Below are 25,049 nucleotides of genomic sequence, written 5' to 3' on the forward strand. Positions count from 1 at the left end.
CCCGACAGATTCAAACGCAGAGCAGAATCTGTTCTTGAGAGATTAATCAACTACAGCTACAAAGCTACAAAACAAGCAAGTGTTGTTTAAACATTTCCATTCACCTTCTCTCATCATACAATTCCTGCTGTGGAGGGGGAGATTCCATGTTCCATGTTCTTTTTAACCCAAAGCTAATGCTATCGGGGGTCGGCGACCCCTTAGTTCTGGCACTGGCTGGGGGGCTGGGAGCTCCACATGCACGCGCGAGCACGCACCGTCAGCTGCGGTCTTAACACCTTAAAGTTTAAACAATAGCCTCTCAAGGTTCGCGCCGTCAGCGGCGAGCCGTTCTCAATAGCGTCTACCTGGCTGCTTTGCATAACATTAGGCTACTCGAAAAAAAAGCCATGGACTTGAATTGAATGTGTACATTCCTCTCACAATGAGAGACAACAGTCTCTGCACTGCAGAGTGTGAAGGGGATCGCTTAGCAGAGGACCCAGTTCTCTGAGACAAGACAAAGACAAGTTGTCTGATTATTTTAAGTACTTATGTGTGGGTGAGTCTATGTAAAGGGATTTTATATAAAACTAAAAGGAAAATAAAATAATTAATTAATTGAAACAAAAATAAAAACAACAAATTAACAATGCAACTAAACAATAAGATAATTACATTAAAAATCACATGTTGAATACAGTATTTCAACTAGCACTGAGCTGATTGGCTATGTGCACATGCGTGCACGTGCGCGTGCACGTGACGTCAGAAAATATAGCCCCCCTACTTCAAAAATCCACAGCTCATCACTGCGCGTCACATCAGCTATTTTCAAATAGTTGATGTATATAGCTACAGTATAGGGTTAAAGTGGTTAAACTGATTTTGATGCTATTAACTAGTTTTGCTATTTACAATTTAGGCATTTAGCAGACACTCTAAAGCGTTGGGATCCAGCTCAAACAGGATGATAGCCAGACTGAGAAGCGGGAAAAAAAACTCTGAACGTGCGCCTCAGTCTGGATTCCAGGCTTATGTCCATGGTTCTGAAATAGTAGAGCTGTTTGACAACAATGTTTGAATGCTGTTGGTTTAGTGGGAAAAGAGACCCGATCAGAGAACAACCTTAAAATATTTTATGGGGAAAACTTCAAAGAGGTATCACTACTGTCATCTCTATGACACTTGTATCTCGGCAAATTTAGTTCAACCCAAGAAAATATGTGTTGTGTCCACCAGGCCGAAGGCATGGCCCAGAATATGTTTTTGCCCCTGTCCGTCCGTGTGTCTGTGTGTCTGTGTGTCCGTCCGTCTGTGTACATCCTAAACTCAGGCACCGTTAGCCTGGTCGACGTGAAACTGTGCACACACACTCCCTGGACGCCAGAGCAGAACTTCTCCCGCAAAGTTTTCATATCGGCCTGTTATAGTGCCACCAGGAGGCCGATTGTTTTTTACATTACTCCTACAGATTTTGTCAAAAAATCACGCAAATCACACCGATTTTTCATAGTTCACCCTGATTGTCTAAGATTGACTTCTACTACCTGGCCTGGCAGAGACATGTGCTCCAATTTGTTCTAGTTTATAATGTGATAACATAAGAGAACTTTATTAAGTCTTATTAACCCTAATGAGGCTCTGCCACAGTGCTCATCACGCACACACTCACACGCACGCACACGCACGCACGCACACGCACACGCGCACACACACACACACACACACACACACACACACACACACACACACACACTGTGAGAGAGAGGGGGGGGGTAAGCAAAGCAGTGTCCTGGTAAATATGTATTTACAAATGCAAATAAATGAGGGTCATGACCCCAATTCAAACCAATTAGTGCCTGTAGAGGTAATAGGCAGAATGTGAATATGTTATGGAAATAAAAAACAGATAGGAGCACAGAGACAGAGAGAGAGAATGATGAACGGGGAGAGGAGGAAGAATAATGATGGCAAAAGAGAAACAGAGGAAGGGTAAAAGAGATGGACGTGATGTAGAGATGCGCGGATGGGTTTTTTTGTCACCCAAATCCGCGTTAACAAGTTCATTATCCATCCGCCATCCACCCGCGGTAATTATATCATCCTATTTATAGATCCGCACCAACCGCACCAAATAATTGTTATTTTCCTGACGTTAGTTTTCTTATAAACAATGTCACTCACCACTGTCGCGATGCAGTGACTGTATACAATCCACAACCATGGTAACTACAAGCGCACGTCTTCATTCAGTTCATTGAGTTACTTTCGCTTTCAACCACTTTGTTGCCATGTCGGCTTTTTATAAGCTTTTTATATGCGACTTTTGTTTGGCACTTGTTGTGGGCTTGTTTTCATAGACCTGGCTGCTTATTTCTCTCGCAAGTTGTCGCAACCTGGCAACACTGGCCGGCTGCAAAGCAACATGTAGTGAGCGGCTATTTTGTGCCTGGTGTAAAATGACGTAATATCAAAATACTACAAACGCACACAGTGAAATGTAGTGCTTTTTAAAAGCTATTATAGGTCTATAGATTGATATCATTAATTTAATTCCCGCATTATTTCACCCGCGGTTTATCCAATATGAATTAATAATTATATTTGATTGACCCAAATCCACCCAAACTGCGGTTAACTGCGGCAACCGCGGCTAAAACCGCGATCCGCGCATCTCTAACGTGATGGGAGCGAGGGGGGAGGGGGAACAAAGATGATACAAGACAGAAAGAATGAAAACAGACCAGAAGAGAAATGAAATGTATTGGTGCTCTCTTCAAGACTGCCTAACATTTAAACTGTCTGTCTGTTCATTTGTCAGGTTGCAACACTTAATCCAAATAATCGATCTAATCTATTTCAAAACATTATTGGTAATTGATTATACAAAAGAGAGAGAAAGAGATACAGAGAGAGACAGACAGACAGACAGACAGACAGACAGACAGACAGACGGACGGACGGACGGACGGACGGACGGACAGAGAGTGAGAGAGAGACAAAGAGACAGAGTGAGAGAGAGAGAGACAGAGAGAGAGGAAGACAAAGAGAGAGAGAGAGAGAGAGAGAGAGAGAGAGAGAGGAAGACAAAGAGAGAGAGAGAGAGAGAGAGAGAGAGAGAGAGCATTGTTGTGTCAGTGAGTTAAAGGCCACCCAGTCCGTCACATATCTCTACAATATTAATTACAGTGTTCCAGGCTCATGAATAATGGAACAGCTCTATTTAACCATACTACATTATTTAACAGGAGCTTGGCCTGCTATACAAAACTGGATCGATAAGCGCCCAGTGTTCCTGTGCGTGCGTGCGTGCGTGCGTGCGTGCGTGCGTGCGTGCGTGCGTGCGTGCGTGCGTGCGTGCGTGCGTGCGTGCGTGCCTGTGTGTGTGCGTGCCCGTGTGTGCACCTGCGCATGTCTTTGTGTGTGTATGTGTATGTATGCATGCATGCCTTCAATGTACAGAGTAAAGTCGTCAGTGTTAATTTAACTCTGACATGTATGGATTCATTATGGTATTTTAAGTCCCGCTCCCCCTAATTTTCTTTTTTTTTTTTTTTTTTTTTTGTATGGTTCATCAAATCCTTTTTTTTTGCATGGTTCATGATGTCTTTGTGAAGCTTACCCATGAACATGCTGCAGGTTTCTTGCGCTTTGCATGTCTTCAAAGCATTAATATCATGTTCTACATCTGCTCTTTGGCCATAGCTGCATCCAGGTTTGACACAGACCACACAACTCGGACAGGGTGTGATGTTACAGGCTGATCGCAGAAAAATACGTGCACTTTTCTTGAACAGAGATGATTTTGGGGGGATTTAAACAGCACCAGGTGACATGTGGGGTAGGGTATCTAAATTAACACTGAGAATTTGACTGTGCACAATCAAAGTGACATTATTGACACATTTCACAGTTCTCTACTTTTGGCCTTGGAAGGAAAGCAAGTGTGTGCATGCTCACACACTTGCTCTTTTCCTTGTGCGTGCGTGCGTGCGTGCGTGCGTGCGTGCGTGCGTGCGTGCGTGCGTGCGTGCGTGCGTGCGTGCGTGCGTGCGTGCATGCGTGCGTGCGTGCGTGCGTGCGTGCGTGCGTGTAAGCAGCACAGTGTGGTGAACCTCTTCACGATTAATCAGCTCTCTCACAGGGAAATGGATGTAAGCAAAAATTCTAAAGAGCTAATTCATAAATAAATCACACAGTAAATAATTCATAAATGAATCCCAGTAAATAATTCATGAATAAATCCCAGTAAATAATTCATAAATAAATCACACAGTAAATAATAGGTGTTTGTGTTGCTAGTGACAGGAGAAAAGAATGCTTGGGAGCCGGGGGAGGGGGGGGGAGGGGGGAGATTTACCTCCTCACACGCCCGCACCTTGCACAACAAATACACTGACAATATACTTCACTACTGGCTATACAACAGGTACGACTGAGGTGGGCGTGTGTGTGTGTTGTGTGTGTGTGTGTGTGTGTGTGTGTGTGTGTGTGTGTGTGTGTGTGTGTGTGTGTGTGTGTGTGTGTGTGTGTGTGTGTGTGTGTGTGTGTGTGTGTGTGTGCGTGTGTGTGTACTACTGCAACGACTGCAACCCACGACCCCATTGGCTATGAGGACCTAATAATTTGCTTAAATTTGGGAAAAGTGAAGAATTGACTTCGTCACTGTCTTCACATGGCAATGGACAATGCCCGTGTGCAAGTTCAGATCAATTGATTGAATGAGGATAAACATTGTGAGGACCTGGCCGTGGTCCTCACACTCCAAGTGTGTGTGTGTGTGCGTGCGTGCGTGTTAGCGCATGAATAAGTGAATGGAATGCGCATTGAAAAATGCGTTTGTGTCATAAAAATGCACTCCATTACCTCTGACAAAATAAAGAAACAAACAAACCTTGAACACACTGGAAACCAATGAAATATTCAACAATGCATAGTACTGTACATGGAGTTCACACACACATTTACAGAGCATGTAATTGTCGGACACAAACCTTGTATCTCCATATTTCAACTTTATATTTTTTCATAAATGAATGCCTTACTGTGTCATACTTCACTGTCCCACAAAAGTAACAAAAATAGTCAGCTCACAATGCGTCGTGTTGCATTGTGAGCTTGTAGATCTGCTATTTGTTCATGTGAAAGTGAATGTTGTTAAGTGTGTCCGTGTGTTTTATAAAACAATTACCAATTCAAAGTATTAAAAAGAGCTTGTAACTAAATAATAACTACATTCGATTCCCACTGTGTGCGACTGTACCTGTGGGCCGACCCGAGACACACACCACTGACACTCAATTTGTTTATTTGAAGGGGACAGCATCATATTAATGACCAAAGCAATCAGAATCAGTACAGTACAGTACAAATATAATTTAGATATGCAGGAATGCAATTTTCATCCTCAACTCCTGACATTATAACAAATATAAAATACCACAGAACATAATACAATCAAAGACCCATAGACACACAACACTCACACTTCAACACCAACACCCATAGATAGACACACACCACTCACACATAAACACCAACACCTATAGACATAGACACACACACACACACACACACACACACACACACACACACACACACACACACACACACACACACACACACACACACACACACACACACACACACACACACACACACACACACACACACACACACACACACACATATCTCTTCTTGTCCCTGCGTGGATTCCGAATCTTTTTCCCAATGACATTAATTTTTAATAGAGAACTCTGCATGTGGTAAAGCTGCATTTGACTGTGTTAATTAACAGTGCTAATTAGCTGTGATGCTCTGCTCCCACTGCCTGTAACCCAAAAAATAAAATAAAAACACTTTCCTTAGGAACAATGAGACAAGCAGGCTGGATCATACTGGTTTTAATTGTTGAACCAGTTCAACATCCTCTCTGTTGACTCTAAAGGTATACATGCTTCCCATCTGATGTCCAGGATAGGTTATAACCACAAGATGATGGCGGTCTCCGAACTTGTTGCGGTCGCCCCTGCACACCTAGATGTCCTGACTGTCCAAACTAGTTTACTATGGCTATAAAGACCATAGATTTACATGACCTTATAGCTAAAGGACAAGCTCACCACACGTACAGTAGGACATCATAGATAGACATGGGCCTACAGATACCCTTACCCTGACGCTCAAATCTGAATGCAACTCACATCCCAATGCAACGGCGACTGCCCAATAGGCCGACATTAGCCTGGTTCCATACCATAGACCCCGCCCACTCTCTGAGTGGACTGCCTCTTGGTCTGGAGTTGTAAATGTGAACCTAAGACTTCTTCGGTACAAAATGCGTTGTCCAATGAGAGGCGGAGGTGGGCGTGGGGATTTCTAATCCCCTCCCCCTTGTAATCCCCGACACTGGAGCCAATTTCAGACTGAAGATCCACGCAGCTTCAGTCTGATAATCAGAGTAGGCCGACATCTCAATATAATCCGACAAATGTTTACATTAGCGTGAGCCGTGAGGTTGTGTTTAGGCATAGTTTTGTGAGGTTACGGTTAGAATTGGACCAAAAATACTTCAATGTCGGAGTAATGCTGCGGCACCAATGCATCATGCTGGGGGGGGGGGGGGACCTGTTACCATCTCTCTCTCTCTCTCTCTCTCTCTCTCTCTCTCTCTCTCTCTCTCTCTCTCTCTCTCTCTCTCTCTCTCTCTCTCTCTCTCTCTCTCTCTCTCTCTCTCTTTCTCTCTCCCTCTCTCTCTTATCTCTTATTGTTGTGTCTGTGGATTGCTTTAAGCACATAAACCCTTTACTTGGTTGACCGGAGTCCCTCAAGGCTCTTTACTAGTATATTTTCAGTTTATTAGTGTCTTTTCTGCTTACAAATGAATATCTTCGCATAAGATAGTCGATCTACAAGCTACAAGAGGCTATTTTCTGCGAATGTTTTCCCCAGAAATGGATGGCGGGGTTTAAGTGGTTAATGGGGGAAATGGAATTAGGGACAAGTGTTCTATTTATCTGTTTGTCGCGATGTCAGTGTCTATGTGTGTGTATGTATGTGTGTCTGTGGGGGTGCACGTAGGCATGTGCGCATCAGAGTTACAGAGGTCTCTATGAGTGGCTGTGCCTCGCCAACATTACTGTATATCCCATAGCCTAGAGGGATGGTGAGCGGCGGTAATGCACGCATGAAAAATATGAAATAACATCATTCAGAGATTGGAACAAATATTTGGGGAGTGTCTTCTTTGGCCTACTGTGCACAAAGTGATTGGTGGTGATATAGGTCCAGCCGTTTGCAAGATTACCTCCGAACTCATGTAAAACTGCTCATTTCATAACTTTTTTTGTGACACTGTGTATGATGAAGTAGGGCGTTAATTTATGGGGGAAAAAGTTGAAATATGGAGATAAGAGGTTTCTGCCCGACAGCAACGAACGATATATGCCTTTCTAAACAGAATGATGGTGAAACTAACAAATGGACTCATTAATGTCAGAACTTATAAAACCCCAAAAGCCAGAAGTTCGGAATTTTGAATTCTGTTCCCAGGCAAATGAAGGCTGTTAAAAAGTTATTTAAAGGAGTTTGTATTGACAGCAACTCTACAAGTTCCCAAACACTTTTCCCAATGTCTGCCAGTCTTACTTTAAGCGGCACAGTCTATCTGTCTGTCTGTCTCTCTGTCTGTCTGTCTGTCTGCCTGCCTGCCTGCGTGCCTGCCTGCCTGCCTGCCTGCCTGCCTGCCTGCCTGTCTGCCTGCGTGTGTGTGTGCACATTTTTCAGGCAAAGGGACCCCTTAGCTAAGAGAGAGGTGAAGCAGGGACCCCCACTACATATACAATTATGTTGCGATTAAACTTCTTCGTAGGTAGCTTCATATACTTCTTTGACACCACTATCATCAGTGTTGTGTAAATTAATTGGTTTGTTTGTTCGTTTACAAATGAACTTTTCTATTAATATGTTGGACTCATCTTAATGTGTAATTTCAGACATTTAACCACTTAAACCCTCAATACTTAGTAAACTGGACCCTTGTGCTCTGTACTTGGTCAGCTCTTTTTTCCCTCTACAACAAACCTCTTCACCGAAAATAAGACGATCTGCAAGCTCACAACACAGCGCAGTCCAACAGTTATGGCTGCCAGTTCACACCTGATATTGTGTGGGAGCCTGGAGGTGTGTTGTCTGCTCCAGACCACACTGACTGCCACCGTGCATAATGTATAATAACATAATAATAATCGTGTCTTCAAACTAGGTCTTAAGGTGCACAGCGAGAAGTGCCTGTGTGTCCTCCAAAACAGATGAAACAATCTCAAACCATGCAACAGCAAACATCAGTCATCCAACGAGGGCCGTTCCCCTCGGGCTCAACCTCCTTCCCGGAAAAGGTCTCTGGATCGAATTTCCACAAATCATCTAACGTATCGCCTACCGTATCTCTCATGATGCCAGCTCTCTTCCTTCTGTGTGTTCCTCTTTCTACTGTGTCTGACTGAAGAACAGATGGAGGTGAAGTGCCTTCACAGCTATTTAGAAAAAGTTCACGATTGATCATGTCCCAAACAGGAGGGTAGGCGCCTCTCACTGCCCTCTAGTGGTAGGAGGCTCTCGCTGCCCTCAGGTAACAGCGGTAGAGGACCCCCGAGCTGTTTAAAGACAAACTTAACACCTGAAAAGAACCACTGCCCTTTATGAAGAGATATGGGCGCTCAGGTGGCGCAGTGGTAACGTACCTGCCCACCGCCGTGGAGTCTAGGGGCTCGAACCCACCGCGGTGCATCAGGCTTGGCCGAGCACCTATACGAAACACAATAGGCCTGTTTGGGGGATGGAAGCCGGGCGAGGAGGGGGAAATATGTGTCACTAGTCACCAAGTACCTCTATGGTATATATATATGGTATATATATATATATATATATATATATATATACATATATATTTATGTATGTATAGCATAGACATAGCATAGGCTCCATGTAGCCTCGTTCCCAGCCTTTTCTCCTCTCAGAGAAATCTCTCATGTCCTTCAGAGGCTGCCAGCGTGCCACATTGCCCCCACCTCCCTGTCAGTGTGCCCAGCACCCTGTGGCTTCCACCTGGCTCAGAGAGTCATTGAGGGAAGGAAAGGTGTTAAAGCACAGCCTTACAGGAGGGGGTCGGGCTAGCCTCTGGCCCCCAGGCAGGGGGGCTAGTGTAAACTGTGGTCAACACATCACAGTGGCCGCACAGGCCTATGACTCTTAACACTGACCTGGAGGTTAATAGAAACGTTGTCAGGGTTTAATACCTACTTAGACACAGTGAAAGGATAATCAGAGAGAGGAGAGGAGAGGAGAGGAGAGGAGAGGAGAGGAGAGGAGAGGAGAGGAGAGGAGAGGAGATATCAAGGTATCAAAGGAGAAAAAGTGTGCCATGGAAAGAACAAGCTGAGCAAGCATAGACAAAGGGGTTAGGTGTGTGTGTGCATGTGTGTGTGTGTGTGTGTGTGTGTGTGTGTGTGTGTGTGTGTGTGTGTGTGTGTGTGTGTGTGTGTGTGTGTGTGTGTGTGTGTGTGTGTGTGTGTGTGTGCGTGTGTGTGTGTGTGTGTGTGTGTATGTGTGTGTGTACTTGCGTGCTACTAATGCACACAAGCACTGCTTAATTTATTTTGAAACTTTGCGCCATTAATCAAATCGTGTTGGAGCGTTAGACCAGTGTGTGGATGTTTTTGATTATTGCCTTGATGTCCCGCACCTGGACTAAACACAGGTAGATGTGCACACAGTCTCTTATTTGATACCTTCCTGTTTCAACCTGGAGATACAACCATGCCCCCAAAAAAAAAGTTTTTTTTGTGTTATCCTTTTAGCTTTAATGTCTTACTGTACCCGGTGCCGTTTACATTCCTGACTAATAAAGTATTCAATCAATCAATCAATCTCTGTGAAGAGCCTCCATTGTTCTTCATATACCACACCTCCCTGGCACTACATACTAGACTGGGACCAACTCTTTTTGCAGTTTTCTGATCTGGTCTAGAGTGGATATAACTTCGCCTCATCAGGCTGACGGAAACACCATGGCGGAAACCGAAAACAAGCTCCTCGAAAAGGATTCCCCCTAACCACATTAAGTTAATAATTTGATGAAACCGACAAGTTTCTTCAAGTACTTGGACAGATGTTGCCACTTCACATACTTTCAATTGGTTCGACTAATAGCCAAATGGATTCTGCATTCATGTGGGTGAACAAAAACAAAGCGGCTCCACAACTGGAAACCGTTTTCTAGATTTCTACAGTAGGCGTGGCCTAGACCGGATCACCGGATCCTCCATGTTGGAAAGCCTTGTGACACGAGCTTAGTGACACACGGGCACTATGTGTCTGTGTGTCAGTGCTGTGTGTGTGTGTGTGTGTGTGTGTGTGTGTGTGTGTGTGTGTGTGTGTGTGTGTGTGTGTGTGTGTGTGTGTGCGTGCGTGCGTGCGTGCGTGCGTGCGTGCGTGCGTGCGTGCGTGCGTGCGTGCGTGCGTGCGTGCGTGCGTGCGTGCGTGCGTGCGTGCGTGCGTGCGTGCGTGCGTGCGTGCGTGCGTGCGTGCGTGCGTGTGTGTGTGTGTGTGTGTTTGTCTCAGTGCTGTGTGTCAGTGCTCTCTCTCTGTGTGCGTGTGCGTGTGCGTGTGCGTGTGCGTGTGCGTGTGCGTGTGCGTGCGCGTGCATGTGCATGTGCATGTGTCAGTGCTGTGTGTCAGTGCTGTGTGTCAGTGCTGTGTACGTGTGTATCAGCACTGTGTGTCTCATCAGTTGCTCTGTGTCTGCACAGACATACAGAATGAAGCATAAAGAGCTGGGGGGGGGGGGGGGGTATCTCACCAACACTATGTAGAGCTTCTGTTCCTTCCTACCCCAACTCCCCACCCCCACCCCCACCTTCCTGCCTCAGAGCCACCAATAAATTATGGATGCTTATTAGGAAAGGGTGATATTCAGCATCCAAAATAAACTCTGCGGCAACCAGAGACATGAAAGATTCACAAACAAAAAGTGCCGACGTTGGTTGAAGGAAAAGAGCTGAAGTCACCTGGGAGTCCAGGGCCTCTACCTGGTTAAACCTAACACTCAACCATGTATTATGATAGACCACTGACCCACAGTCTGGTAAACCTAAAACTCAACCATTTATTATGATAGAGCACTGACCCACAGTCTGGTAAACCTGGAACACAACCATTTCTAGACCCTCTTGAGGAGAGACACACGCTGCTGTGCTTCGCAGTGAGTGAGTTTGAAGCTCTTGTTGTCATGTCATGTCATGTCGTGTGAATGATGTCATCAAACATGCATGAAAGCCATTGATATTAGTTCACTCAACAGCCTGCGTATGTGCAAAGTTTTAAAACAAATGCAGGACTTTTTAAATGACTTGAAAACAAGGCAGGCACAACGACAACGAGGACCTGACGTGCCCGAGCGAGCCGCTATTCGAGTGAGCCGAGCGCCAGCACTGAGTCAATAATGTTATGCGTTTGGGAAACTGGTTGCATATCTTTGCACACACAAAGATAAATCCCTTAGGCTGGCTAGAATGATATTCACTATTCAGGCTATTATAAACATGGAGTTGTTTCTGTAAGGACAGAGGTTGACACTTTGTTATCCCTGAGCACACAGATAAGCCTATGTGGGATAATGCCACGCGGTTTAACTTGACTTATCTTTAATCACCAATCAACATTCAATCAATGTCATCTGTGTGCTTGGGGACAGCACAGAACTTCACGGTCGTTAGTTTGTAATGTAATTCAGATGAGACAATGTCAAGTCAATTGCAGTGGTGGAAAGTACATTTAGTACATTTACTCAAGTACTGTACTTAAGTACAATTTTGAGGTACTTTTACTTTACTGGTGTTTTTTCAATTTTCTATACTTTTACTTCTACTCTTCTACTCCACTACATATGGCAAATATTGTACTTTTACTCCCCTAGAATTATTTGAAAACTTTAGTTACAAGTCACTAGATTTGGATTATTATTACAAAACATACATTAACCACTTCAGCCCTATATATCAGCCATTTGAAAATAGCCGGTTTACAAGCTCACAATGCGTCGCGATGCGACGCATTGTGACCTTGTAGATCTGCTATTTTCAAAAGATTGGTGGGCATTCTGCTTAATGAGTACTTTCTACTTTTGTTACTTTAAGAACATTTTGATAGCAATACTTTCTTATTTTTTTTATTATTTTTTTTACTTATTACTTGTAACAGAGTATTTCTACATTGCAGAATTGATACTTTTACTTAAGTAAAAGATGTGAGTACTTTTTCCACAACTGGTCAATTATGTTTGCAAGAGCAGGTTAGTGACAAGCACAGACAAATGTCCTGTTAACCATGTACAGTAGGAAATACTATTCACAACCGGAAATACAGAAAAAGACAAGGAATTACACACTCTGACTCTGGCTCAGCAAGCGGACAAACAAACTTTGCACAATGGTTTCTGTTCCATAGCAATTACAGCAGCGATTCCCAACCCGGAGCCCACCAAGATTGTGTTGATAATAGCATTAATATTTGTTTTAAAATTATGTGAAAGTTAAAAAAAAAAAAAGCCATTGTATTTGTTCTTTAAAACATTGAAAATGGCTCTCATGTATTGAAGGAGGCATGAGCTCAGCCCTGGGCTCCCTAGGCTGGTGGGGTGAGTGTAGCGCCCAGGATCACTTAGAAAATTGGCACCGGGTGAAAAAGGGTTACACAATTGTGGGATAAAAAAAATGTGTTTAAAAAAAAACATTGAAAGTGTTGTTTTCATAGTGATACTCTTGATCCAAGTCGGAACATCAATCGATTGATCATTAAAATAAACATGCTCTGAAAACGCACACGGCCCATCCATCCATCCATACCACTTAACACGGCAACCATTGGGCTGCCATGTTAAGTGGTTGGATGGGTGGGCCGCGAATGCTTACGAGATTTTTAAGTTGGCCATGATCCAGAAAAGGTTGGGTACCACTACTTTATAGCACTCTCTCAACCACCTTCCCTGCTGTTCCCTACTGGATGCTGTCTGAGAGAGCAATAATCATCAAAACGAGAAGATCTGAAATGGTTGTATGTATTAGGCCTGTCACAATTATTACAGAATTGATTGCAATTATTTGAGATAATCACTATTATCTCAATAGCGATTATCTCAGGTCTCCATGTTGAAACATGTTCAATACATTTAGATTAGGCTATTTCCACTATTTTTAATATCATATCTACCCTGTGTATTTTTTGTTTACAATGCCTAAAAGGCAAGCAGAAATTTTATTTTCATTCATTATGTTCCGATGTTCAATGCTAAAAACACAATTAAATAATTTGTATGACAATTAATGGTCAAGTATACAATTTCATGAACGTGACGGCCCTAATGCCGCCCTTCAGCAAGCTGGCAGCATCAATACTGTCAGGGAAACAGCCTGTTAAACTGAAAGTTCCTTCCAGCTGAGCCAACAATCTGGAGCATCTGCGGCAAGACAAACCACACATGACCTCACACACACACACACACACACACACACACACACACACACACACACACACACAAACGTGCACGCATGCGCGCACACACACATGCACAAACGCACACTTACACACACACACACACACACACACACATACCCCTGAGATAACACACAGTCTAAATGGACATCACAGCCGTCCAAAACAGTAACATCAATCAAACACACTTATACAGTTGAACCCCCAGCGGACAGTGAATCGAATCTGCCTCCAACTGTGAGTGCTAAACAGCTCTGAGGTGAGGAAACCCATTTGGAGCATAACTGCACACAGTGAGCCAGCGAGCCAAACTGGTTGGATCCTGTCCCGATCGTGCCTATTGGTGCTGCTTTGTTATGTGTGATATGCAAACCATTTGTTCAATTTCGAATGTCAAATTATTTTAGCGCCAGTGGCATTTTTGGCTTTTTTTCAGGAACAAAAAGCTGTGCAGCACCACTAAATAATCAAACAGAGAGTCTATACTGGTCTTCTGGCTCCATGGAGCATGAGAGACTTTTCCTGCCTCTGCAGTGACTGCGGAGGCAGCTATCATTCTTCAGACCACCACAACAGTGATCCAAATGCATGTTTCAAGGCATGTGTTTTTGTGCATATGGTTGAGACGCTCACCTCGAAAACAATGATACCTCCTGATGGACTAAGGTTGAATCCTACCAAACAACGTAGTTACCCAAGCCGTGCTTGAGTTGCCGGTGCCCGGTCCCACTACCTTAAAGTAGATAAATAAATAAATAATCTTGTTGAATGAACTTCAGAGAGATTATTTCCAAAGCAGAGTCAAACTTTACATCACTACAATGGTGCATCATTATCTGCCTCCACCTGAGTCAACATGGTACTGCACTGTCACAATAAATAAGAAACATAGAGCAGGCACATCTTCTCTGATCAAGTGCAGGACAAACAGAAACTCAGCCCTAAAAACTCAAATACAGTCTGCACACTGTTGTTAGCTGTTTGTACAAATGTTTAGAACTGCTGATTCTTGATGCCTATTTGACATTTTTTACAGATTTCCAATTACAGACAATTGATAGAGACAATATGTGCTGTCAACAAAAGTTAATAGAACAACACTGGCGCAACATTTGGAAGTTATACTGCATGATATCTTAGTTTGTATTTGCTCCTTATCTACAGTATGTTCTCCATATCTCATCACTATACACTCTTTACCTCTGACTTGTAACGCCATGCTGGATTTCCCATGCTTTAGGCTACTATAGGCTAAATTACAGTACAAAAGCTAAGAGTGAGTCAATCTGTATACTAATTTCAGCACTCTGGACAGCGCAGCCTGCCTCTGTGGCTTTGTCAATGGCCTGGCCACTGTATACAGTAGAGTAAAGCATGAGGGGTGGTTAAAAAAAATTGGATTTGGATTTTAATCTGCTTTTACAGTGCACAATACCAACTTTACCACATTGAGAAAGCATGGTTAGTGCCGTGAAGTATTATAGTCCAATCACCAATGTAGAGTTATGGCTGTTGAGTTATAGACTTCAGGAATGTACTCTTCTCTCTTTGACAAAAGGCAAAGAGTAGAGCTACAGGGCCTATAGGGCCTCATCAACTGACAGACTTTGTGTGGTTTGAATGCCTGATGGCAGGATACAACATTTCTTATGACAGTGCATATTACGCTGTACAGCGTATACGCTACAACAGCTGAACAGAATGTGTTTTCGATGGCTGCCACATGTACTCAGACCTCAACACAGAAATATCAAAGCTGATGGATTAGTTTGTGTGTTCACGTTGCCGCGAGCGACAGGATGCATATCTGGCCAACCGCCTGGAGAGAAAGTAACTGAACCTATGTTGTCAGATGCAAGAAAAGTCTGTTAGACCTAAATGTACAGTAGCTATATCCACAGACACATTTTACACTTCTGTCATTCTTAGACATTTAGAAAGCTAACCAAGATCTGTGAGTTTCGGTTTCTAAAAAACGGAATTACTTTCAAGATATTTTTTTATAGTTAAAAAATAGCAGATGTACAAGCTTGCAGCTCACAGTGGGCTTGTGTATCTGCTATTTTTGAATAGCCAACGTATAAAATATGGATAGTTAAAATGATTGTGATGCTGTATCAACAAATTTAGCTGGGGACCTTTACTTTTTCAGAGTAAAGGCCCCTCCTCCCCGGCTCAGGGACACTAATAGTGCACCTATACTGCCCAAAGGTCAATCTGGGAACCCAAATCCAACTGAAAATGAAAAACAGCGACCTCTGCTGTTTGTTCTATGTCTGTTGGCTCTGGGCGGAAGAAAACGTGACACCAGTGCGCAAGGAAACCGGGGTTTAGAGGTCTGCCTTCAGCTTTCACTTCCGGTGGGTGCCACTATGTTTTCATTCCCACTAACAATATTTCTACACGGAACACTAACATCACTTCTCCCAGAGAACATGGATCGTTTTGGTTATAAGCCCACTTGTTTCTATGATGAAAGAGTAAGTTAAAATGTGAATATCTTTCCGTGGTTTTGTCTGCTCCGCGGACGCTATTGTTAAATTAGTTTGGGTTTGTTTCGAGGGGGAAAGATCGACGGACATGTGAATCCCGCCCACTACATTTGATTGGGTAAAGCGCGGCCTGCTTCCTGATCTGAATGCGCACACGTTATGACGAACCTCCCCGACAGATTCCAACGCAGTGCAGAATCTGTTCTTGAGAGATTACCCAAAGGTTGACGCCCAGAAACGTCCCGAACAAAATCAAATCAAATACCAGAGGTGGAAGAAGTACTCAAATGCTTTTTGCTTAAGTAAAAGTAGCAATACCACAATATAATAAAAATGCTCTGTTTCCCGTAAAAGGCCTGTATTGAAAATGTTACTTAAGTAAAAGTACTCAAATCTACAAGCTCACAATGCTTCGCGATGTGACGTCTTGCGAGCTTGTAGATTGGCTATTTTCAAATAGCTGATGTATAATTGGTTAATGTATGTTTTGTAATAATAATCTCAATCTGTAAAGTAACTATACCGTATAGTAACTCAAGTTTTCATGTGGGGACCCCCCTGGCGGTCCCCGGCCCACAGGTTGAGAACCAGTGTTCTAGCAGACCGCATCAGTGGACTTTAACACCACTGCTGACATTCAACACCTCCAGTACAAACATGCACTACCTTCTCCCATATTATCCCCTCTAGAACTGTTTGCTCTTACAACAGCAATATCCACTCAATTATGTGAACTCGGTGCAATATTGAGCGGAACAGTGAGCTACAGACAGTATAAATACTCACCCACCTATGTCTACCAATGCAACCAGACAGGCCGTTATGGACAATTTACACGTTATTACATTCCGTATTAGGCTATTTACTATAAGATTTACATTACATTTCTATTCTAAGTTGATTGTGAATTGTGTGTGTGAAGCTAGAGAGCATCCTAACTCAAAACTAACCAAACATTTCAAATTTGATTAAAATGAACATGAACTAGGCTACGTGAATCCAGTTATTTCCTTTTAGAAGTGCCTCTGTGTGTGTGTGTGTGTGTGTGTGTGTGTGTATGTATGTGTGTGTGTGTGTGTGTGTGTGTGTGTGTGTGTGTGTGTGTGTGTGTGTGTGTGTGTGTGTGTGTGTGTGTGTGTGTGTGTGTGTGTGTGTGTTTGCTCCATTATAGAAAAACTGTCTAGAGCGTGGTTTAAATGTCACTTATTGGAGCATTTCACAAAATGAAAAGAAAATCACTAGCATGATGTTATCACAGCCTTGTAACTGACCAACAACACAGTAGGTGAAAACTGAAAACCATATTATTATGACTCAAATATATTTCATGACAATAATAAGTCACCCCTTTCCTACCCTCTCTGATGTGCAGTTGTCACACTTACCGTAAACTCCTTGACCCCGTGCATAACGATGGATGATAGAAAATAACAAAATCCATGAAAGTTCCATGTTTCAACTCCGTTCTGTCATAACCTGGAGAGACAAAGACAGACAGAAAATAAACACCTTGTCCTGCAAGGAAATCCTTTCAGGCCGTTTCCATCTACAACATTTACTACACGCATTTTATATACATATATATATATACACATATACATATACATATACATATATATATATATATATATATATATATATATATATATATATATATACATACACATACATACATACATACATACATACACATACATACATACATACATACACACACACACACACACACACACACACACACACACACACACACACACACACACCATGGATTAATTGCGTTTACAACCATGCAGTCCTGCGGATTGGAGCTTGACAGGATTGTCCAAAAGTAATTGGTGTGTATAGAGGATATATATACTGAGCCACTGTTTGATTGTAAAAAGCCAGAGACAGACAGACAACCTGAGAGCAGGATGAGAGAAAACTAACGGATTTGCTCCAACGAAATACTCATGAGGATTAGGTTCCAACAACGTGCAGGGTCGGATACTCGGGTCCGACTTGTCGTGCTGTTCAGTCTTTTGATTTCTCCAATGGCTTTGCGTGTGAAAGGTCAGCTTATTCGTTACTTTTATATAGGCTATAGGCTACATTCATTGATCCCACATCTACAGCAGACAACATGAGCACAAAAAAACAATATCACAAAAGCAGCAATCTGCAAGACTGAAGTCAATGCAGGCTAATTTAGTTGATCTGACGACCTGATGATGAGATGAGATCTGTAATACAGTGTTGCCATGTCCGCTTATTATAAGCCACTTTCTGTAAAGTTGCTTGTAAATATAGGTAGTTCGGGTTGCGGTTTGGGGCTCGCTTGTTCTTAAAGTGTAGTTGCTTATTTTGGGCTTGCTTCCTAATGTTGTTTAAACCTGTGTTTCTCAAACATTTTCAAGTCAAGGAAACACCCAAATTAATTTGTATTTGTCTGCGGACACCCATCTGAAAATATTTTATGCCAGGGACCTCCCCTACAAGATTTGGGTTGTTATGTTGAATCAAATAAATACAAATAATAAAATACATAAATAATTAAAAGATCTACAAGCCCTGTCGCGATGCCACGCGTTGTGAGCTTGTAGATCTGCTATTTTCAAATAGCCATGTTTAGCCTAAAGGGCGAAGGGCTCACTTCTTTTGAGCTTGTTTTCATAGACCTGGTTGCTTGTTTCCCTCGCAAAGCCTGGCAACACTGGTTTAATAGTGGGTTCACTGTCAGTGTTTCACTGTCTGTCTGCGTGGGTAGTGGGTGAGTCAGTGCCACGATGTTTTAACCAAACTTTAATGATATATGCTCATACAATATTAATAACAGCAGCAATGCAAATCTGAAGTCAATTCAGGCTAATTTAGTTGATCTGACGACCTCCCCATCGCGGGATGATGAGATGAGATTTGTTCCACCGCTTAAATGATTTAATAGCAGTGGTGGAAAAAGTACCTACTCACATTTTTTACTGAGGTAAAAGTATCAATACTGCAATGTAGAAATACTCTGTTAGTAAAAGTCCGGAAATGAAAATGTACTCGAGTAAAAGTAGCCTACAACAGTATTGGTATCAAAATGTGGGCCAAAAGTAGAAAGTAGTCATTTACAGAATGTCCATTTCAAGTTTTCAAATGTATAAAAATCTTTGGAAAATAGCAGATCAAGCTCACATTGTGAGCTTGTAGATCGGCTATTTTCAAATGACCGAAATGTTTATAGGGCTGAAGTGGTTCACGTAGGCCTACTGTATGTTTGGTAGGCCTAATAATAATCAAAATCTATAAAGTAAGGTTTTCAAATAATTGTAGTGGAGTACAATATTTTATAGTAGAGTAAAAGTATTGGAAATTGGAAATACTCAAGTAGGCCTAAAGTACACAAATACCTCAAAATTGTACTTAAGTACAGTACTTAAATGTACTTAGTTGTTCACTGCTGTCTGCGTGGGTAGTGGATGACAGTCAGTCAGTGCCACGATTCTTTAACCAAACTTTAATGATATGCTCATACAATATTAATAATATTATGAGAAATAATAAATAGGCTCCATGATGAGGTCTAATCAGCATAGATCAGCAGCTTATTGCCCGGAGGAAGCTCTGGGCGATCAGCTACAAACAACCGAGGAATCGAGGATCACATTATTTTTATATTAGCTATAGGTTTTGATCGTCGTGATAAGACTAGGCTACATAAGCATGCATATTGTTGGGGTATATAGGCAACCTTAGGCACGGGTGCCAACATTGGCACACAAGAGGCTGATCACATGGCACACTGGAGAGAGAGTTTTTTTTCTTTTAAAATTAAATATTCAAAAAAGGGGTTTATTCTGTTAAATTAAGTCCCCACACACCTATACAAATTACATCCTGCACATAATTATACATTAATTCAAACTCCTACTCTGACTGGGGAGGGAGTCTGAGAGATATATGGGTTATTGCTCTGAGTCTAATAATCATTACATCCTGATGTGAAACATATAGAGAGAAAATAAAATCTAAAGAATAAAAAAAAGTTGTTATATAGCCTATACAGATCTAAGTTTAAAATGTAAAGCCTATAGGCTAAATTTGAATTATGTTTTCAAATATTTGCAACTCAACAGCAACCACGGATATCCAGTCACTTGCGATGTAAAACAAGATTATAGCAATTGTTTTGTGTTAAGTATATATATATACTTAACACAAAACAATTGCTATATATAGCCGCAATTCCAACTCCAAGTGCACGAACACTACACACAATAGTGTCCACTGTCCGGGGTTAAAGATTGGAAGGTGTCCGGTAGGGGTATAGGCTATCCAGTGGTTTTCAAAGTGGGGTCCGGGGACCCCCAGGGAGTCCTTGTGGGGGTTCCAGCAGGGGGTCCCCAAAAGGAATGAGTTAATATAGCCTAACACTTTAACCACAACGTCTATTTAAAAATAGCCAATCTATGCAATGCTTTGTGAGCTTGTAGATCTGCTATTTCCGCCAAAAAAGTGAACAATTTTGAATTGTTTTGGAACCATTTTAACAACACAAATCTTGTATGGTGGGTCCTGGCACAACATATATTCAGATCACGGCCATACATAATAATTTGGGACTCAAATTATTATGTGTGGCCGTGATCTGATTCTGAAGGGGTCATCATTGTGTCCGTGGCAAGACGTGGCCTTGTCCGTGGCACATTCTAGTTTTTTTTGTTTAGATTGTTTAGATAATAATGTTCTTATTTTGATCATAAAACCCAATTACTGAATGTCTCAGTCTCCAGGTTTTCTTCAGAATATGCATGACACTGATTTATCATACTATGACACAATAATGGCACATTAGGAGTCCACTAACAGTGGTTCTCTAACTTTTATTTTATTTTCAAGGACCCCCGTGCATAACTCTGAGAGTGCACAAAATGTAGATCTGATGTCCACCACATCTTTCCAGATCTGGTCTTTCCAGCAGTCACTTGCAGAGTTACAGACATGTAAAGGTCATTTAAGACTATAGCTCTGTGTGTCTTAATATCATTTTCCACTCATTTTTATGTCCATGGCAAAAATAGAATTTTGACAAAAATGTCCACCACAAGCGATGACCCCTGTTTGGGAGACCTTGAGATGAAGACGTTGTTTGAGAACCACTGATATAAAACATATATATATAGTCCGGTATATATACCTTTGATCTGAGGCACCGTCTTGGCTCAGCTCAGCCTCGTATCGGGGCGCTGCTGCGCGGAGCCTCAGCGGCTCCTCCGCTCTCTCTCTTCTCCGCGACACACCGCTTAATATCCGCACGTCTCAGCGCACAACAAACGAGGAAAAAGGAGGCGAAAAAGCAAAAAGGAGAGAAAAAAAAGGAAACAAGTGCAGAAAAGTTATATATCCTCCCCTCGTCCGGCGTCCCAGTCGTTTAATAACTGAGTTTGTATGGAGTTGCTTGCTGCTTTGGACAGCCAGAGATCTGATCTTTTCCAGCTGTAACTTTTACGCACAGAGCCAGCAGCGCTGGACGGTCATCTTTATCAGACTCTCCTCTCTGCTTCTTCTCTCACCGAGCAAAGTCACACAAAACACACTTGTTCCCCTTCGGACAGAACAAATGACAGACTGCCGAGTTCCACAGAATCCTTCTCCGCCTCGGTAGTAAATGTCTTCGGTGTTTCAGTGTGGATTGTCTCTCCTCTGTGAGTGTGTGTGTGTCTGTGGGAGAGTCTGTGTGAGAGTGGAGGTGACAGACTGTCTAATGAAGCCTCTCTGCTCCTTCAATGATCACACTGTGTGTCTGTAGACACAGAGATGATCTCCAAGTGACGCTGCTGGCCAAGTGGAGGACGATGTGCGCGGACTGTAGAACGACCGCCCCGGTCTGTGTGTGTGAGTGTGTGTGTGTGTGTGTGTGTGTGTGTGTGTGTGTGTGTGTGTGTGTGTGTGTGTGTGTGTGTGTGTGGTGGGGGGGGGGGGGGGGGGAGAGAGAGTGAGAGAGGGGGGGGGGGGTGTACGGGGGCGGAGAGAGAGAGAGAGGAGACCCAGTCTCTCTCACACTGAAAAGGTTGTCAAAATACCCCTCCCCTCTCTCTCTCTCTCTCTCTCTCTCTCTCTCTCTCTCTCTCTCTCTCTCTCTCTCTCTCTCTCTCCATAGCTCCATGGTGACTGGGTGAGACTCGGTCAGGAGGACAGGTGTATTATAAGGACCAGTGGGGCGTGCCGTGTAAAGCCAAGGGGATCACTGTGTTTTCCTTTCCTTTTATTTATTGTATTTTTTTTAGGAGGGTGGGGTTGGGGGGGTTGGGGGGTTGGGGGGGGGGGTCTACTGGGCGACAGGCTGCCGTGGTGCCACTAGTTGCTGCCAATTAAAGGCACGAAAGGCGCTGTGAAGCAAGAGTGACGAGGTCTTATCAAGGCTCCAGCTCTCCTCCATCCTCCATCCCCTCGGACCAATTATTTAAGAGACCAAGAGAATCCAATAACTAAAGAAAATAGACTGATTCTCTCTCTCTCTCTCTCTCTCTCTCTCTCTCTCTCTCTCTCTCTCTCTCTCTCTCTCTCTCTCTCTCTCTCGCTCTGTCATAGATATCGTGTGTGTGTGTGTGTGTGTGTGTGTGTGTGTGTGTGTGTGTGTGTGTGTGTGTGTGTGTGTGTGTGTGTGTGTGTGTGTGTGTGTGTGTGTGTGTGTGTGTGTGTTTTTTTATCACTCACTCCATCATTTTCCCACGGAGTGCTAGCGAGTATTCGTCTACACTTCCCAACTCGGCCACAGGGCGGCGTGTTTTAGCTCCACAGCTCAACTAAGAACATCCATTCAGGAGAAGTGGCAGACACACACACACACACACACACACACACACACACACACACACACACACACACACACACACACACACACACACACACACACACACACACACACACACACACACACACACACACACACACACACACACACACACACACAGATGTACTGTACACAAAATGCTTTTTTAGACATCTCATAAACTCAGGGGTCATCACCATGGCGGTTGTGAAGGACATTTTCGTCAAACTTAATTTTTGCCACAGACATAATAAGCTGCCAATAATATTACCAGAACCACGTAGATCTCTCTCTCTCTCTCTCTCTCTCTCTCTCTCTCTCTCTCTCTCTCTCTCTCTCTCTCTCTCTCTCTCTCTCAAAAAAGCTACATCACTACATATGCACATCAACATAAAATAGCACAACAGGTGAATTTTGAGTGCACATCAAATGTTTGGAGTTTCACTGTCATATATTTTAGCTTTGAGTGAACTTTGTCCATCACATCAAAGAAATAATTCTCCATATCCAACCACTCGTGCTTTAACATCGTCGTATGTTTTAGTTTTACATGGATTCTGTCCATGACACCAAATAAATAATTCCCTGTCTACATCCACTTGTAGCTTTTACCTAGTATGTTTCATTCAGTCACTCAATAGTGTTCCGGGCTGACTGATCTATACCTCTCAACTAAGGATTCATGAAAGAACAAACCTTGTACCAGCCAGGTACAAAACCCTTTCATTCATACGAACATGGAAATACTTTCAACAGGCCAGCCTGTCTCCACTACTCTTCTTACAAAGACACTTCTATGCCAGGCCCCATGCACATACAGTACTGTAACACACACTGGAACATCTACTTCTTATGTTCTCAATGTCAAAATCAAAGCCTTGCAACATAATGTATTCTATCAAACACCAAAATGCGTAAATGCAGTATATGAAACAGGCACTAATACTGTAAGTCCCTATAATTGTCCACACAATAATGGACACCAGGCAACTTAACCTTGATGAGAGTGCCAGTTGTTCTCATGTGAATATGAACAGACTGGATAATTCAATATCATGATGATAAGAGACTAACAATTATATTCTGATTTTATTTGAGTAACGAGGTGTCCAATGATTACACTTCCGGGTCTGAAATCACCGTCCCCTACAGCAGCCGCGTTCATGGGAAATGCAGTCTTTGGGGTCGTTTGACTCGTTTCTAGCGTTTATTGTGTTACTCTTTGGGTAAATGTGTAAATTTCCACCTTCAGTCGATGCTCCATATCCATATGAGTAAAATCGCCTGGGTGGTGTGTTTATTTTTCAAACACAGTTCTTATATGACGTGATCTAAGATTCCCAAATGAGGATTTCAACACAAAAAATAAATCCACGAACCAGCGGAACAGCCTCTAGCGGCAGTGACGTCAGGACTTCAGTGCTCTATGGGCACATCGATACCAGCAGCCGGGGGTTACAGATATAACACACAGAGGGGAAAAGATCAGTATGCCCACAAAAGGGGGCATGCCCATATATGGACATATACTGATGACATAAGGGATCTCCATATATGGGCATTAAATGGACATGGCCTGGCAGATACAGAGATCTCCATAAATGGGAACAAAGGAACAAGGACTGACAGATACAGATATCTCCATATGGGCATATCAGCATGCCCATATATGGGCATATACTGATAACATCAGGGATCTCCATAAATGGTCATAAAAGGAACAAGGACTGACAGATGCAGAGATCTCCAAATAAGGTCATATCAGTTCGATCTGCGGTGCAACGTAGGTGTGAGGGCTACGTAGTGGCCGAACCTCTAGTCCAAAATTGGCCTATGGGAGGACCGGCATCATGGCATCAGGCGCAAACAAATCATCTCCATATTGGCACAATAATAGATACAGAGATCTCCATATATGGCATATTGGTCGGATTGGTGGTGTGACGTAGGTGTGAAGGCCGCATAGCAGCCCGAACTCTAGATATGAGGGTCGAGTAGCGGCCCGAACTTCTAGTATATAAAAATTGTCATTGTCGACGTTGGGTCGACGGTGGACGGTGGACATCACAAACGTAACATGCCCAAATATGGAGACTTATCTGGTGGACGGACAGTTAGATAAACCCAGAGAAGGCTCTGGATAAACCTTGCTGGTGTCATTGATGATGTCATGCTCAAACATCGCTCTGTTATATCACAAGCTCATTGGAGGTTACCTGTGGAGGTTACCA

At 43.0% G+C, this 25,049-nt stretch overlaps 1 long non-coding RNA gene across 1 annotated transcript in view; it reads right to left on the reverse strand.

Annotated features, from left to right (window-relative positions):
* LOC308093034 overlaps positions 1-21,569 on the reverse strand; it is a 43,760-nt gene extending 22,191 nt beyond the window's left edge. Inside the window, exons 1-2 of the long non-coding RNA XR_013933836.1 lie at positions 21,184-21,569; positions 17,408-17,498 (exon numbers count right to left, since the gene is read on the reverse strand). This is a non-coding gene — a long non-coding RNA (uncharacterized lncRNA). The remainder of the gene's footprint in view (positions 1-17,407; positions 17,499-21,183) is intronic.
* Between the last annotated feature and the right edge of the window lie 3,480 nt (positions 21,570-25,049).

This window comes from Gymnoscopelus braueri (genome assembly GCF_963280865.1).
Source record: "Gymnoscopelus braueri genome assembly, chromosome: 1".
NCBI classification, from domain to species: Eukaryota; Metazoa; Chordata; class Actinopteri; order Myctophiformes; family Myctophidae; genus Gymnoscopelus; species Gymnoscopelus braueri.